The sequence below is a fragment of the Rhipicephalus microplus genome, chromosome X (assembly GCF_043290135.1).
Source record: "Rhipicephalus microplus isolate Deutch F79 chromosome X, USDA_Rmic, whole genome shotgun sequence".
Lineage (NCBI taxonomy): Eukaryota > Metazoa > Arthropoda > Arachnida > Ixodida > Ixodidae > Rhipicephalus > Rhipicephalus microplus.
Genome location: NC_134710.1, coordinates 411,112,558 through 411,128,817, shown reverse-complemented (window position 1 = coordinate 411,128,817; position 16,260 = coordinate 411,112,558). Strand labels below are relative to the sequence as shown.

Sequence of the window (16,260 nt, the reverse complement as noted above, 5' to 3'; positions counted from 1 at the left end):
TACTTGGGGAAGGATTGCTTTGGTTTGAAAAGTACAAGCTGTTCTTTGGTGCGCCATCTTTTCCGGTGTCGATGAGGGAGTGGGGGAAAAAGTGTGCCATACATGAAATGTAATCTTTGGTGGCGATAGTTGTCACCCAGCACCGAGCCCAACAAGGGGACGCTGCAAAGTAGAAGACTTGAAGACGCCAGCCATGCATCGCCGCTAGAACCATTTATGACTACCCGAGTTTGAGCAATTACACAGGGTAATTTGGAAGTAACTTGAGAAGAGAAGATGACAGGACATATTTAAAGAGGAGAAAAGACGAAGATGTAAGGAGAAAGCAATAAGAAAAGGCGACTGCCGATTTCCCCTGGGTGGGTCAGCCCAGGGGTGCCGTCTACTTGAAACCGGGAACAAAGGGGTGTGCTGCCTCTGCCGAGGAGCCTTAAAGGTCTAATCACCCATCATTGACTCAACTTCCCGGATTACCTTTTCTGCGGACACGGCTAAGCCGCGCACGGCGAAGCGTGGGAGGAGGTCAACCCCCCTCCCCTCTTTAGCGCGGGTCTACGGTGTTCTCACACACCAAACGCCTGCTTGCGCAGACGCCCCCGCGGGGAGTGAGTCCGAGAGAGTCGACTCATGAGTGGGTTCGTCGATCTTTGCTGTCAGCACCCTTAGTCAAGTGCATTGGAGACACCCGGCCGAGTTTGATGTTTTCATGCAACGAGCTGTTTCAGTCAAGGCTGCTCAGAAGAAGCGGTCATGTGTGCACTGCTTCGTGTAACGTTCTTCCAGACGCACAGGAAGTTAATGCGAGCGCCTGAGATCCTTCATCAGGCGCCTTTCTCATAGTCCACGATGCCTTCATGGCTTTACGACCCCAGGCGCGAGCTAGCCATCAGCTGCACCGGCGTCGCTATCAAAGAGAGGAAGGTCTGAACCTGACCACACGGCCTGTTCTCACAAACGTGCGGCGCATCTCATTGCGATGTGTGCTGTCCTAAAGTGTCTCGTCTTCTCTTCCCATTGCAGCCGGCTGAGCACGGCGCATCGTTTTTCCTCTCCTAGAGTAGAAATGAAGGGGTGCTTGGCCTTCTCCTTTCAGGTGTGGAGATGAGGACGACATCTCGAAGCCTTTCCTTAACAGGGAATCTGGGACAGACCAAAGACATACAATGCGAGCATGGAGACGTTCCCAAAAGGCCAGCGATCATCAGTAAAAACCCGCTAAGAAATGCAGTGGCTGTTAACACGCCTGAGCGCATCATGATGATACCTCGGATGGCATGCTTGAACAATATATATATATATATATATATATATATATATATATATATATATATATATATATATATATATATATGTGTGTGTGTGTGTGTGTGTGTGTGTGTGTGTGTGTGTGTGTGTGTGTGTGTGTGTAACGTAAGAAGGTAGCGATGGTTGGTAGAAGATGAGAAGGAAGAAGTGCAGAATGAAATAAACATGGCGTATGAGCTAGGCCACGTCGCCCATTCATCGTAGCGTCACACGAGTCGACAGGATGAAGACCTCCCAGCCCCTTCATCAGTCGCTCATCATCTACGCAGTCCTCCGCATGACACCCTGCGCATACATGGACTACTGTAAAAGCGCCTAGCAACACGCATCGACCAGCATCATGTGAGAAGCATCTACTGACCTTCCCATCCCCAAGTACACCGGAGCAGCGGACGATGGACCCGTACAAGACTGGTTCAGCATGTTCGAGTTCCACGCTACTGCTGCATCTTGGTCGGAACGGGACATGGTTACGAACTTCAGCGACTACGTCACCGGTGAGGCATTTAAATTTTACCTCACCCACATATTCGACAACGACGAGTCTTGGCAAAAGATAAAACAAGAAATGATCATTTGGTTTAAAAAATACAATGACGACTACGACGAAGACTTGCTTGTAACCCACCATCCACAGACAACTCCACTCAGTCGTCAACTTTACAGGCAGTCTTCAACCATTCGAACACATAACAAGATCCGACCTCTGACAAAAGACGAAGTGGCACACGAGTTCAGTGGAAGATGACAATGCATATTTTGGGAAAAACACAGCCATCGAGCGGGCCTCCCTTCTGCACAAAAGTCGGCATTTGCGAAGTCATCGCTTCAGCATATGACCCGAGACGTTGTCCAACCACCTGACGCCGTTCACTCTTCGTCTCGCATACGTAGTCCACCACCTGGGTTTTCATCACGCGGCTCTGCAAGCATTCCTGACGCTCACCGTTTGCCTCTTAAGGACACCATGTTCACGACACACGAGTTGACGCATCGGAAAAGTACCTTGTCAAGCGATTCTTCTTCCGTACGGTTTCATGCATCACCGTCCGGTGCACACACTCTCGAGAGTCCAAACAAAACAGAAGGCTCAGACGCATCGAACGTCGCACGCTACCAGGCGCAAGAACTACTCGCAGCGAACAGCGAAAAAGAAGCCCCTGAAGAGCTTCATGCCATTTTTATGGCGCCGCAGACTTGTCAAAATCTACAGTTGAAACCTAGTAATGCCATGTCACCTGTGGCGCCCACATGCAGAGCTCACCAATTCACGAATAGAACAAATTCAGAAGTACATAATACATCAAACCTCGCACACAGTTGTCTTTCGGAAGCGCCTGTAATGAACCCCGTCACCGAAGCGTCTGAAGAGCATGCTAGCAATGATGACACATTACCAACTATGCCAGACAATCAAGACACCAGTTCACCATTCATCAGCTGTCTACAGGACGCGTCAAACACCGAAGGAAATAAATGCCCCATTCCGGAAAGGGCACCACTACAGCCATCTCCCAAGCAGCCTCAGCAAAGCAAGCAAAGCCAAGTTCACAAACTCATGCTACGACGAGAGAGACTGCAACGAGGGCATCGACGAACGCAAAGTTCGACGGAAGCGCACTCTCCATTAGAAGAACATCGGAAAATAAGATCTCCCATTAAAGACGTCAGGCACTTTCGCACAAAGAAAAGTCACCAGAGACACTCCCTGTACTTGCTATTGCACCGACTGCACCACCATAGAAAATGCCACAAAACAACCGCTTGTACTCTGCAGGAACACTAGCAGCGCCCAACCAGCCACGATCAATGGGCATGCAAACTGCATGCACCACATTTGTGTCACTCACGACGAAAAATGCGACGCCAACAAAACTGTCGATTTTGCGAGGCATTCCAGCCTCGTTCATTCCTCGAAAGTACGCTGGCTGCAATTCCGTCGGTTTCCACGCCCAAAGCATCCTTATGTCGTCCAGAGCGTAACAGCCAGCCTCGCCCACCAGAGCCGTACTTGATAACCCTGGATTGCTGCCCACTCCTGTGAAGTCTGTGTGATTATACGGAACTTCAATGTGATGTGGAACTACAGCCCATTTAGACATTTTTTGTGTTACAGGATTGCTTGTTCATCATGTATTGTAATATGTAACGCGAGCATTCTTTCGGGGGGGAGGGGAAATCCTGTAACGTAAGAAGGTAGCGATGTTTGGTAGAAGATGAGAAGGAAGAAGTGCAGAATAGAATAAACATGGCGTAGGAGCCAGGCCACATCGCCCATTCATCGTAGCGTCGCGCGCACGCACGCACGCACACACACACACACACACACACACACACACACACACACACACACACACACACACACACACACACACACACACATATATATATATATATATAGTCGCTCCCAACCTAAATGGAATACAAAAAAAGGCTTTAGCAGCTATTAAGAAGAACTTCCGCCAAGTTAAGTTGGGAGCGAGTCGCGTTAGGTCTAAGTTCGCTGATTTTTGCAAGAATGTGGGGCTTACAATGTTAGCTAAGGACATAAAGAACAGCAAAGGGAGCAACCTCAGCGTTTTTTTCTCGGCCAAGACACGCAAACCGGATGTACCTTTTCGCATTATTGTTAGTCAAGGAGGGTCTTGGCAGATTAACGTTAGCAGATTTCTTCAGAGCAAGCTAAAGAATCTCGTGGTGAATGACCCTTTCCGTACGAAGGGCTCAAGTGATGTGTGAGCGCTGTGTGTGTTTGATGCATGGGTGTGTGCGTGTGTCAGTGATCGCGTCGTGTTTTCGCGCTCGTTCGAACTTTTAGAAATGATGTACCAACTAGCCCAACAACAAGTTCTTTTACAATACTTGACCAAGATTACAGGTTGGCGGATGTCACAAACGAGAGCTCCGAAAAAAGCGTGCATTGCCGAATTCTGGCGATGGTGACGATTCCAGGCGCCAGAGAGACGCCTCAAGGTCAACGCTAAAGAAGAAAACAAGCATCCATAGACTCCCCGGGCATGCCGACTCCCCCCCATGGAAGCGTAGTTTCGCCGACCAACCTCCTCGCATCGGCCGCCGAGCAAGCCCTGGAAGGATATCGAAGGAAAAGGGCGCGTGGTGATGTAGAGTTGCGTCAAGTGTCGCGAAGGGTCCTCGAAACGTCTCGCTCTTTCCCCAGCCTTGGCTGTGTATCGTGCTGACGAAATGATTAGAATTGTCTGGAATCTAGCGCGAAAGGTATTTAAGCGAGCAGTGGAGAAGGGAGATCAGAAGAAGAAGGAAGTTTGTGCCAGTGTGCGTAGGGTCTTTCCACCGTGTCGGCGAAGGTTTTGTCCTTAGTGACAAAGCAGGAGCAAAAGAAAGTTTTGCGCAAGTGTGCGTAGGATCATTCCGCCGTGTCGGCGAAGGCTTTTGTCGTCAGTGAAAAAGCAGGTGATGAAGAGGGTTTCCGCCTGAAGGGTGAAGGCTGGCGCTACCAGCAGAAGAATAGTGTGAGACTACCGCCAGAGAGCGAAGACGCATCCTGCAATCGCAACGTGTGGGAAGCCGACGTGTTACCGGCGAAGAAGTTTGGTGCTTGGAGAGTGGCCAATTGAAGACGCTATGTTTCCTGGAAGAGAAACTTCGGGGGTAGCGGATCGACGATAGCGCTGGACTTTGAGTGAGTGGTTCTTGGAAGAGTATCATGCAGACTTTGTTCCTAGGACATTGGACTGAATAAGTTTTCGAACTCTTTCGCCTTTAAGTATCTTGGTTTTTAGATGCATGTGATTGCATTGTAGCGCGTATTGTTGTTTACTTCCGTTGTTTCAAGTGTAGCTGATTCTACTGTGTAGTACGTTGTTTGATTGGTGCCATATCGTCTTCAGCTATTGTCGAGTGTAGATATTTGTGTATCATTTGACCTGCCATGTTTGAGAATATAATTTTGTTTTGTTTATCAACTCTCGGCTCTGACGTGTTCTTTGGGCCACAGCCGGCGTCCGCTGGCGCGCCAAATAGGACCACTTCTAAATTGTCCGCGCTTTCGTGGTGCAGTTCGGGGGCCCGATACTTCTGCCCTTGAAATTTGCCAGGCGATCGCCTCCCTAAGCAACGGGACCTGTGACAGCGCACATAAATAAATAATATCCAATTTATGCTGTTTTATTGATGACCTTACCACACACGTCACCGGACGTACATATATAGAAGGCCTCAACAATCTCCTGTGTGGTCTTATCTTTGAGCCTCGACGCTGACAATATGGTTTCATTTAGTGAACGATGAAATATACAGTCCTTACATTGCAGGTAGAAATTAGAAGAAGGCTCTGTTTTAACCAGGCTGTATGGCCCATTCATCGGTTGTTCAAAAAGTGCCTGGTTAGACCAATACAATTCCCACACGACAGGGGAATACGCAAACCCCTTTCCACACTGAACCTGTCTCGCTGGTTAATCAAGCTCACACTCACTCCATATTATTGGTATAGCAATTATATGGACACTCTCGGCTGGATTTTGCCGCTGGCGTCAGCGTCGACGTCGGCGTCGATGTCATGCAAAGTATATGTATACGTATCTATATGTATGAAAACGCAAGAAAGAAAAGTCCAGTAAAAAGGCACTCCGGTGCACTGGATCGAACGTGGGAACTCTGCGTCATGAAAACGAGGCGTTAACCACTGAACCACCCCAAAAAACGTTCTCTACCGTTCAAACGGCAAGCTGTTTATATCTACCACTTAACGCTGCTGTGTTTTCAGCATTACCAGAAAGATGGCGCAGTTAGCGCACGTCGCCACATCGCGCAGCAGCACACGCTCTAATCTCCTATGGGTACTTTGCCCAGCTTAGAGAAAGGACGCGACGCTCCCTCGCGTGCCCTTATCTCGCGGTGGCGAGGAGGGGAGGATCATACGCCTTGGCTGGCCTCGGGATTTACGTGGAACGATTATGCTGCAGTTACCGGGCGCACGAAGGTCACTGCAATCATTGCAGTCTCCGTTTGCGAAAAATGCGTGCTTTTCAGACTCAGCGAACTAACAAATGAGACGCTTATTCGCGTGCATCCGTACCTGTGAGTACGTTTCGGGCGTAATTTGTGCGAGAGAAACGCGGGGCACGTTTCGATCTGCTTTCAATTCTGCGCGTGACCTTTCGAGTTGTTGCTATAGCACAGTAAAAATTTTTACACCCTGAAGGGTGTAAATAAGCTTGTCCTATGGACGACACCCTAAGGGTGTTAATTCAGCACCTTCCAAAAAGGGTGCTTTTCCATGCACCCTTAGAATAGGGTGTACATGTAAAAAAACTGTAGGGTGTTACAAAAACACCCTTAAGGAAGGGTGCCTTCGATGTCCATCACTTTTTTAGCACCCTCTGAGGAGGGTGCGAGAAGGGTGCACAAGGGTGTTGAGTGCCCATAACAGGGGTGCCAGTATTCTTTTAGACTGCACTCATAGATATCAGCATGTACTGATTACACACTACTCGAAGAAAGTAGTCCTGATTTTCAATGGTGCACCACCTGTCGAGCTCCATTCATTGTGTGTGGGCAAAAATATAAACACGTACAGTTGTGTATGAACTTCTGCTGGATCTATATATACTTCACAGTATATGCATAATGCACGTTACAGAAAACTAAGCCTTGCTGCCCTTGCATATTGCATTTATTTATTATGCAATTAAAACCTATAAACTTTTCTTCTATCACACAATTTCTTCACCAGATGTGTAACATGTTGACGTATACGTACGCTACACACACAGCACCTCAAATGTTTATTATATTTTTTCAGTTTCACTTTATTGACAATTCTTTGAAACATACAATTACACTGGTTCAGTTTAGTATACTGCTTCAAGTACATAGAGACTACAAATGAAATACACGCTAATATATCCCTTTAATTCTTTGAAGTACCTACAATCCCAGTGGTTTCAGTTTACTACTTTTTCATGAATACAATCAGTTAATAGGAATGAAATACAGGCAGATATATACTTATAATTCTTTCAAATATATACAATCACCATGATTTCACAATATACGCATTCATGTACACAATCGTTTTCAAGAAGTGATGCACACAAAAATATATATGGATAGCGTTTTCAAATGTATACAATCACAGTGGTTTAAGCTTTGTATTCCTGGATGTATAACATTTGGTTATGAGAAATGATGTACATGCAAACATATATGGGTTTTCGCACATATAACTTTAGCAAATACTTTAAAAACCAATACAATGATTAGAAATAGAATAAGCTAGAAACGAACACAAAACTGAGTCAGGACACACAAAAAACAAGAGGGGTAATGCGTAATAATGGCTAATGACACAGCTCGGTCAATTTATTCCAAATGTCCCAGCCATTTTGGTAACCATCTCAAATGTATTCAAAAAACTCGTGCTGCATTGAAAATAGTGAACTTCTGGAATATTTAGGAGAGGAAAAATGTTTGGTCATGTGGCTGCCTTCTGAACTTCCTGGAATGCCGTCTAGGTATTGTATGTGAAAAATTTTATTTTAAAAGCATCGCTCCTTCTTTCTATACAAAACTCGGTCTACGTGTTACGTAACAAGAGTTTAATTTGGGCGAGTTGGTTCATCGTGGTTGTGTGCTAGTCACAGCGCGACAACTTCAGGAAGAGACAGAAAGGACAGGAAAGAGCACCGACTGTCAACAGAATTTAATGAATGTGCTACGAGCGCTTTTATACAAAGTATAAGAACCGTGCTCATGCGCGACGACACGTGTTACCACTACAAAATAATCTTAACTGAGAAAAGAATACTTCCTCTCGGAAAGGATAAGTGAACGTGTAGTGATGCACTGATCATTGGTTTACCTGATAAAAAATACTTCTACAAACGTTAAATTGGCATTAAGTAAACCTATTCACGTGACGAATGGTGCAAGATTGACTATTCCTGTTGCTGTTTAGTACACACGTTTTTGAAAGCTTGCAAGAGGTGGAAAACAACACGTTAATATCATATCTGCTGGCTATTTTTTTAATTGGGAGACATGTGATGTGGTATAACATGCAAAGGTTTTGGTCATTGTTTTTTGTTGGTCCTGTCTTCTTTAACTTTACTTTCTGCAAGAGGGTTTTGCAAGCGGGTGTGATGATTCTGTTGGTATATCCAGCATCTTTTAGTCTTTTAATCTGGTCTTTAAGCCTGACCTCACCGTTGTGTTAACATGACTTCTGAAGGTTGGCCTGAATACATGTGGTATCAATTCCTCTTTTTACTGATTTTGAATGCCCACTATCAAAAGGCAGAACATTCTTAGCCCTCCTGGGCTGATAACACCAGCCAATACCCCAACAGCATCATCACACTCGTTTGCGAAACCCTCCTGCAGAAAGTAAAGTTAAAGGAAACAGGACCAAAAGAAAAACAGAATGACCAATGACCTTTGCATGTTACATGGTACTACATACATAAGGTGTCTCACAATTTTAGGAAAAGTGCCAGCAGATACGACATTGTTGTTTTCCACCCCTTGCAAGCTTTCAGAAGTGCATGTACTTACAGCAACAGGAATAGTCAATCTTGCACCATTCGTCACTAGAATAGGTTTACTGAATGCCAATCTAATGTGTATGAGATACCGCTAACATGTGGAAAAGTAAACATAGGACAAACTGGGCAATGCTTCAATGATCGAGCAAGACAGCATGCTTTAAATGTTAAGAATAACTATAGTAGTCTCATGGCCGGACACCGTAAAGAATGTAAGTGCAGTCCTAGGTTTCATAAAACACGGTTTTTGAAAAAAAGCAAGCAGAAATAATGAGAGATTTTAGAACTTTTTATCAGGGAGGCCAATGATCAGTACATCTTCACTTATCTTTTCCGAAAAAGAGTATTCTTTTCTCGGTTAAAATTATTTTGTCATGGTCACACATGTGTTGTTGCAGATGAGCCCTGTTCTTGTTGTGCTCAGTATAAAAATGCTCGTAGCACCTTCAATAAAATTCAGTTGACAACGCTCTTTCCTGTCCATTTTGCGATAAGATTTTTATTATAGAAAGAATTTCATTTTCTTACAGTTTACTTTAATGATGAGTTTTTATTGTATCACAACATGGAGCAAATTACATCTCAATACAGAAAAAAGTCACGATTTTGTGAAATTCGTGATATTTTCTCATATATTTCAGCAGCTGGAGAGGTCTAAAGATATTTTTTCCTCAAAATATACTTTCTGTTTAGTCAGTATTCACTTCTCAGATATTCATACAAAGTGCAATATTGCAATAAAAAATGCAAACATAACACATTTTGGCTTTATTCTTGGAAGCAAATGTGGCGAAAAAACTGCACTAATATTATTGAGCTTCAAATACCTTACAGAAGCACATTTACTTAACAGGTAGACCGAATTGGCTTTAGAAAAAAATAATCGGTAGTTTTAAAACGAAATTTTCCACAAACAGCACACAGACGGCATTATGCCAGGACTTATAAGCCAGCCACATGAACAAAACTTTTTTTCTCACTGAAATATTCCAGCTGTTCACTGTTTTCAATGCAGTAAGTCAGCACAATTTTTTTTCAAATACATTTCAGATGGTCGCCAAAGTGGCTGAGACATTTGGCATGGAATGGTCCAGCTATATTTAAGCAAAATAACTTACACAAATAACAATATTTGTTCATCTACCATGACCACACTAGAAAAAGTTGTTCAGGCATTGTGACACTAAAATTTTCAGTGTCGTACTGCCTGAAAAACTTTTTTGATCAACGCCGAATCACGCCGAGAAGAAGCCGCTCTATCACGGTGGTTGTTAAACCCCTTGCGGCCGTAGACAATGTTGAAAATAAAAAAAATCAACTCATCAGTGCTGTCACTCCTTCTTCGTCATTACTGACACGGAAGATATTTCGGTCATCCACGTGGAGGTTCAGGAACTAGGCTTGCTCTAGGCTGGGGCTGGGGTATACCACGTAGGACGTCAGCGGCACCCTCTCGTCCTGTAATAAGAGCAAATATTACTTCTCATAAAATGATGTTCGTGCTGTTCTGGCAGCACCATATATAAAGAATATGTAGTGTGTATCCTTTGAAATGGCGTGTAATTGACATTACACTGAACTCGAACCATACAAACCATACATTCCAAAAATTTCATATGATAAGGATAAGATAGTATCCAGCATACAGAAAATTCCCGAATTGAGGCGAAGTGTAAGACTACAGCTTGAAAATGGCACTTACGAAAGCCTGAACTCATCTAAGAATCAAATTTCTTATAGGGTAGTGAGCCAGTGTGAAAAACAGTTCTTAAAGTACAACGTTCAGAACATGTAGCATTAATCAGAACGCACAAGAAACTTACCTCTCCATGTACAAACAGTGAAGGCATCTCTGCTTTCTCTTTTACATGAGAACAAATGATCTTGGGCATGGCACTAGCGAAGAGGTCTGCAAAAAAAGTAAAAGATTTACTGGCTTTAATCACGCTTCTAACAATTTGAGCAATTGTGACAATTCAGAAATCAGTGCAATTCTGGCTGCCTCTATAAGGGCATCAAAAATGAACAATTTTCCGTTCTTTCTACCCTCACAAGAAGCTCCGTCCATGGCATCTAATCTAAATTTGACGCTGTGCTTCCTATTCGCCTGCTTTCTAGACGTAGGCCTGCAAACATGTATTTCGTGAGAGCTATTCGAAAACATACTGTGTGCTTCAGTGAGCCATGGCACAGCCTAGAATGGACACTTGCTTAATTTTTACATGACAGTAAATAGTAAATAGTCTACAATAAGAATTTGATAGTTGTGGTATTTCTCACTTCATTTTCAATTTTCAGTGAAAATGCTGTCATCCCTCATTAGAGTGCATAAGTTTTTGGCATGTACAGAATTAGTTGTGTGCTTCTCGGATAGCACACACTTTCATCCTAGAGGTAGGATCCCTGCTTTAGCTGTCTTGTCCATAAACCCTGGTCCAATTTTTATATTTGGTCATCGAATCACAACCTGTAGTTATTTTAACACATGACTGCCTCAGCAGTAAACACAGTCTTGCATATGTTGCCTAATTAATCTAGTCATTTCTGTTTTTAAAAGGACTTCAAACATATCTGCTGAAACGCTCTACATGTTGGATACGGTACAAGCAACGAAAAGTTCTTGGTGTGTTGCTGAAGCCAACATTTGAATAAGTTTGCTTTTCAAAATCTTGGCTCCAGCGCCAGCTCATGTTCCAAGGGTCCTCCCATGAACTTCCACCTTATTTAAATTCAGAAGTCTTAAGTTGAATTTTCCAAATGCGTTAGTTTGTGTCAGTAGACGCGGCACATCACTCATGAGAGATGCATTTCTAGACTTGTTCATTTGCAAGTGTGCAAAATTAAGCAATTCTGTTTATTAGTGTATTAAGCGGAGAAAATTTAAATTTGTTTGTGAGGTGATGTTTCCAAATTAATCTTTTTAGTGATTAGGCTTAATTTTGATCACGATATAGCTCCGGAACTATTACACCTGTCCTGATGAAACCTGAGCGGCGACAGGTCTACTACTAGGGCTTTGCCCTGTATGAGTTAGAAGTTTCCCGGTATGTTATTACCAAAGTTAAAAGCGATCGTAAGAAAAAAAAAAACGTGGTCCGAGGCTTTGATTTGACGGGCGTACCTTTTGCCCGAACAGTGAGCCACCCTCCTTCTCTGAGCGAGGGCGAGGGAAGACGCGGGCGCCTCACGTTTATCAGCGTTTCTCTTTAACTTCTTTCTAACTGCATACCTTTTAATTGGCTAAAGCTATCGAAATACTTTTTTCACAAGAAGAAGCAGATTGTCATGTTCTAAAGGTAGGTTTCAGCGGTGCATCAGTCAAGTTTGTGGTTATTTTTATAAAAATGTTTTAATGAATTGAGATTTCTGCTGATTACCCCCTTAATTAAGGGCCTAGGGAGTACGGAGTTAGGCCTCCGGTTAGCCTATGGGGTGCTGTTTCTAGTTCCGGTACTATCACTCCTGTCCTGATGAAACTTGAGCGGCGACAGGTCTACAACTAGGGCTTTGCACTGTATGAGTTAGAAGTTTCCCGGTAGGTTATTACCAAAGTTAAAAGCAATCGTAAGGAAAAAAAAAACACGTGGTCCAAGACTTCGATCTGACGGGCGTACCTTTCTTCCGAGCAGTGAGCCACCCTCCTCCTGAGCGAGGGCGATGGAAGACGCGGGCGCCATACGTTTATTAGCGGTTCTCGTTCAATTATTTCTAACTCTGTATCTTCCGGTTACCTTAAGCTATCAAAAATATTTTTACACGAAAAAAACCGGACTGTTGTGTTCTAAAAGAAGATATTAGCTATTTTTTGGTGGCGTTTGTAGCTCCTTTTGAAAAATTGTTTTAATCAAATGAGCTTTTTGCTGATTACCACCTTAATTAAGGGCCTAGAGTGTACGGAATGGGGCCTCCTGGTAGCCTATGGGGTGCTGTTTATTATTATAATAAGCGGACAAAATTTAAATGCGTTTGCAAGGTGATATTACCAATTTAATCTTTTGAGTGATTAGGCTTAATTTTGATTGCTTAATAACACTGGAACTATCAAATCTAGTCTGATCAAACCTCAGCAGCGTCAGGTCTACCCTAAGGAATTTCAACTTTATAAGTAGGAAGTTTCCCGGTAGAATATTAACGAAGCTACAAGCGATCGTAAAAAACACGTGGTACGACTGTTGTTTTCACAGATTCACACTGTTTTCCGCTCCTAAAATTTAAAATTTTTGTTTGTAATAGCAGTATTTGTAGCGGTTGAACTCCTTTTATCTTCACGAACAAATAGACACCACTCTGACCCTCCTAGCACCAAAATTCCTAAAGTTATAGGTAGATATGTGCAGAGCTCACTCACCCGTGCTGCTGACGCGGCCGCTGCTAAAAAACCCGCTGTATTATTACTACCTACGAAAACAGTACACTCACCGTTAACAGGCCCACGTTGTCCGCGTCCGCCGCTCCATGAATATTCCTTAATCCGAGCGTCACTTCGAACACGGTGTCATGCGTGACCACCATTGAAGATGCACCTGTTCGCTAGAACTCGCACAGCGACCACGACCCCAGACCAACGCAACGCATTTGAAAGACGGTCAGACAGAGAGAGAGCAACGTAGAGAGAGAGGAGGAGGAGGCGCTGGCGGCATAGAGAAAGAACCTTTTTTTTTATTTCTCTATGCTGGCGGCGGCGCCGCAACGTTCGATGCAGGTGTTCGGTGACGCAACTATTCGCTTATCTACACCGCCGTTGTGGGGGCGGGGGGGACGGCTGGCCCGGGTGAGTGGGGGGGGGGAGGGCAAGGCGAACCCGCCAAGACGGCGCCGAAAGGCAAACACTGTGGCGCATACGGCGGGCGGCGTTTCCACGCGGAAGGCAATCGAATTGCGCTTCAAGAATGACTCCTTCTAAATGGCAACTCTCCTTCCGCACAGCGGCGCAGGTTATTTACCAGCCTTGTGTTGTTTGAGTATTTTGACGGAATGCGACTGCAGTGGGCGAAAAATAGTGAAGCAAAACTTGCGGAAAACAAAGTGCACCATGGAATGGCCAGAAACAACAATTATTTAGTCCTCGGTGGCATTAGCGGGAGAGTATCGCTACACATTTTTCAGAGGAATTTTTTTTTCGCATTGTCCGTGTCTGGCGATTCCGCGTATGGTGCCGCAAACACCGAATGCGTAGTCGAAGCTGGAACAAATTAATCCACAGTCGCGGATGTTTAGAAGACTTGTCACGCACCACGAAACGTGCCGAGGTTGTTATAACAGACTTTTTGCTGACCACATGATCAGCACATAATTCCATATGGTTGCCCAATGAGCTAGCTAAGCACCTGTAGCAAAGGCAGGGCACGTTCTTGTTAAACGTTGTTAATATAAACGATGCTTGTGCATAAGTGCAGTGGCAAGTTTCCGTGTGAATTTGTCATAACCCACGTTTTCGAGCGTAGAAGTGCCTCAACGGAGCTAATCAGCTACCACAGCAAGTTCGCAAGCAACAATGAGGTACGACGATGTGCAGCTGTTTTCCATGTACTGAATAGTCCGTGTACAATGCGTTGACCACCGCCATTCCTTAAGCCACCTCCCATATAGACTCCCAGTCTGAACAGGCGTGGGACCTTAAACACTACGAAGCAGTGCCCCCCTCCCGCACACACACACACACACACACACACACACACACACACACACACACACACACACACACACACACACACACACACACGCACGAAATTCGAGGGCGCACGGGCTGATACACACACATACTTATTCACAGGCGCGCACACATACACGTATACACACATACGGCCACACGCACACGCGACCGTAAACGCACGCCTGCATGGGCGTACACATGTGCACAGGTACGCTTAACACAAGCACGGACTCGCACATACACGCGCACGCACACATGCACGGGTGTACACAAAACCGCGCTTACACACGAACACATGCGCAGGCTCACGCACACACACCCATACTGGGGCGAACATTATGTTGCTGTATATATTCCATAGCAAACATGTAGCTTATAACCAACGCTAAGGAAAGCTTTCGTAACATGGATTGCAGTTAATTACCATTATAGATGAAACGCGATTTGCTTCTGCTGGCATTCTGCTGTATTCGGAGAGCACCTTCACATATTCTAAGTCAATTAGGCCGTCATTTAACGCAAGGTCCACATATTCGTGCAGTAGCTACGCTGCTCGGCCGCCAATTCGAAGGTCGTGGGTTTGATGCCGGCCGTGGCAGTCGAATTAAGAAGGAGGCGAAATGGTAGAAGCCTGTGCATTGTGCGATATCAGCGCTCATTAAAGAACACTAAATGGTCAAAATCTCTAGAGCTTACCTCTATGACGACCCTCATAATCATATCGAGGTTTTTGAGACGTAAAAGCCCAAATATTATAATTATGTGTTCTTCTTATGCTGAATATTCCATCTGATGAATCGTCACCTACACCCTTCTCAGGCACAAAAGCACCCTTAGAGCCTATTTTAGGGTGCTATCGAGGCAAGCACCCAAACAAAAGGGTGCTTTTTTTCAATCGACCATTTATGGGTGTTAAAGGGTGTTGCATAGGGTGCTTTCTCGTAAAAGCACCTTTTTTACACCCTTTTGGGTGTAAAATTTTTTACTGTGATCGCGTTCATTGCTTTCCCTTTGCGGCAAAGCTGGAACTTTTTTAGTCACCCTGACCTTTGTTTATTTATTTAGTTAATTATGAAACACCCCGCACAAAAAGTCCAAGAGGGGTGAGCAATATACACGCGATACACACTAAATAACAGATTAAAACAGCGTCGACAAGCGTTTTTAAGGAATTTCTATGGAAATAAAGTGAAGGGTTACGGCTTAAAAACGAGAATAATTGAACTATTTGCTCATAATATAACTTAATAAACTCATGGAGGAACAACAATATTTACCCGAATGAAATCATATGCAGGTCTTGGGTGTTGGGCAAATACTGCCTGTAAGCGTTAAGCGTTGTTGAAATTGCTAACGAAACATCAGGCCTCTTTCGACGCCAATGCTTTGTCCCTCAGATAGACCTCTGTTAAATCACATCATGTCAACACCGATGGTCAGAGTATTGTTAACCGTCATCCATACCGAGTGTGCTTAGCCAAGGACAAAATTATTGAGAAGAATGTGACAGCTATGCTCAAAAGAAACTTCATGAGGCCTTCTTCCAGTTCTTCGTTATCACCCGTTGTTTTTCTATAAAAAAAAGAACGGATAGGTATAGATGTGTGTTGATTAGCGTGTGCTCAGAAAGATCGCCCGAAAGGATGTATACCAGATGCCCCGTGAAGATGATGCAGTTGAATTTCTGCAAGGCGCGCAATACTCTTGACTTTCATTCCGCATATTGGCAAATTGCAGATACAAAAAAAAAACCGCATTTTCTACTCCGGATGGTCT

At 44.3% G+C, this 16,260-nt stretch overlaps 1 long non-coding RNA gene across 1 annotated transcript; it reads right to left on the bottom strand.

Moving 5' to 3' along the window:
* Positions 1-10,002: 10,002 nt before the first annotated feature.
* On the bottom strand, positions 10,003-13,413 carry LOC142776492 (uncharacterized). Its single transcript, XR_012887577.1, has 3 exons — positions 13,251-13,413; positions 10,655-10,740; positions 10,003-10,289 (listed from the first exon to the last, which is right to left on the bottom strand). It is a non-coding gene; the product is annotated as an uncharacterized LOC142776492 (long non-coding RNA).
* Between the last annotated feature and the right edge of the window lie 2,847 nt (positions 13,414-16,260).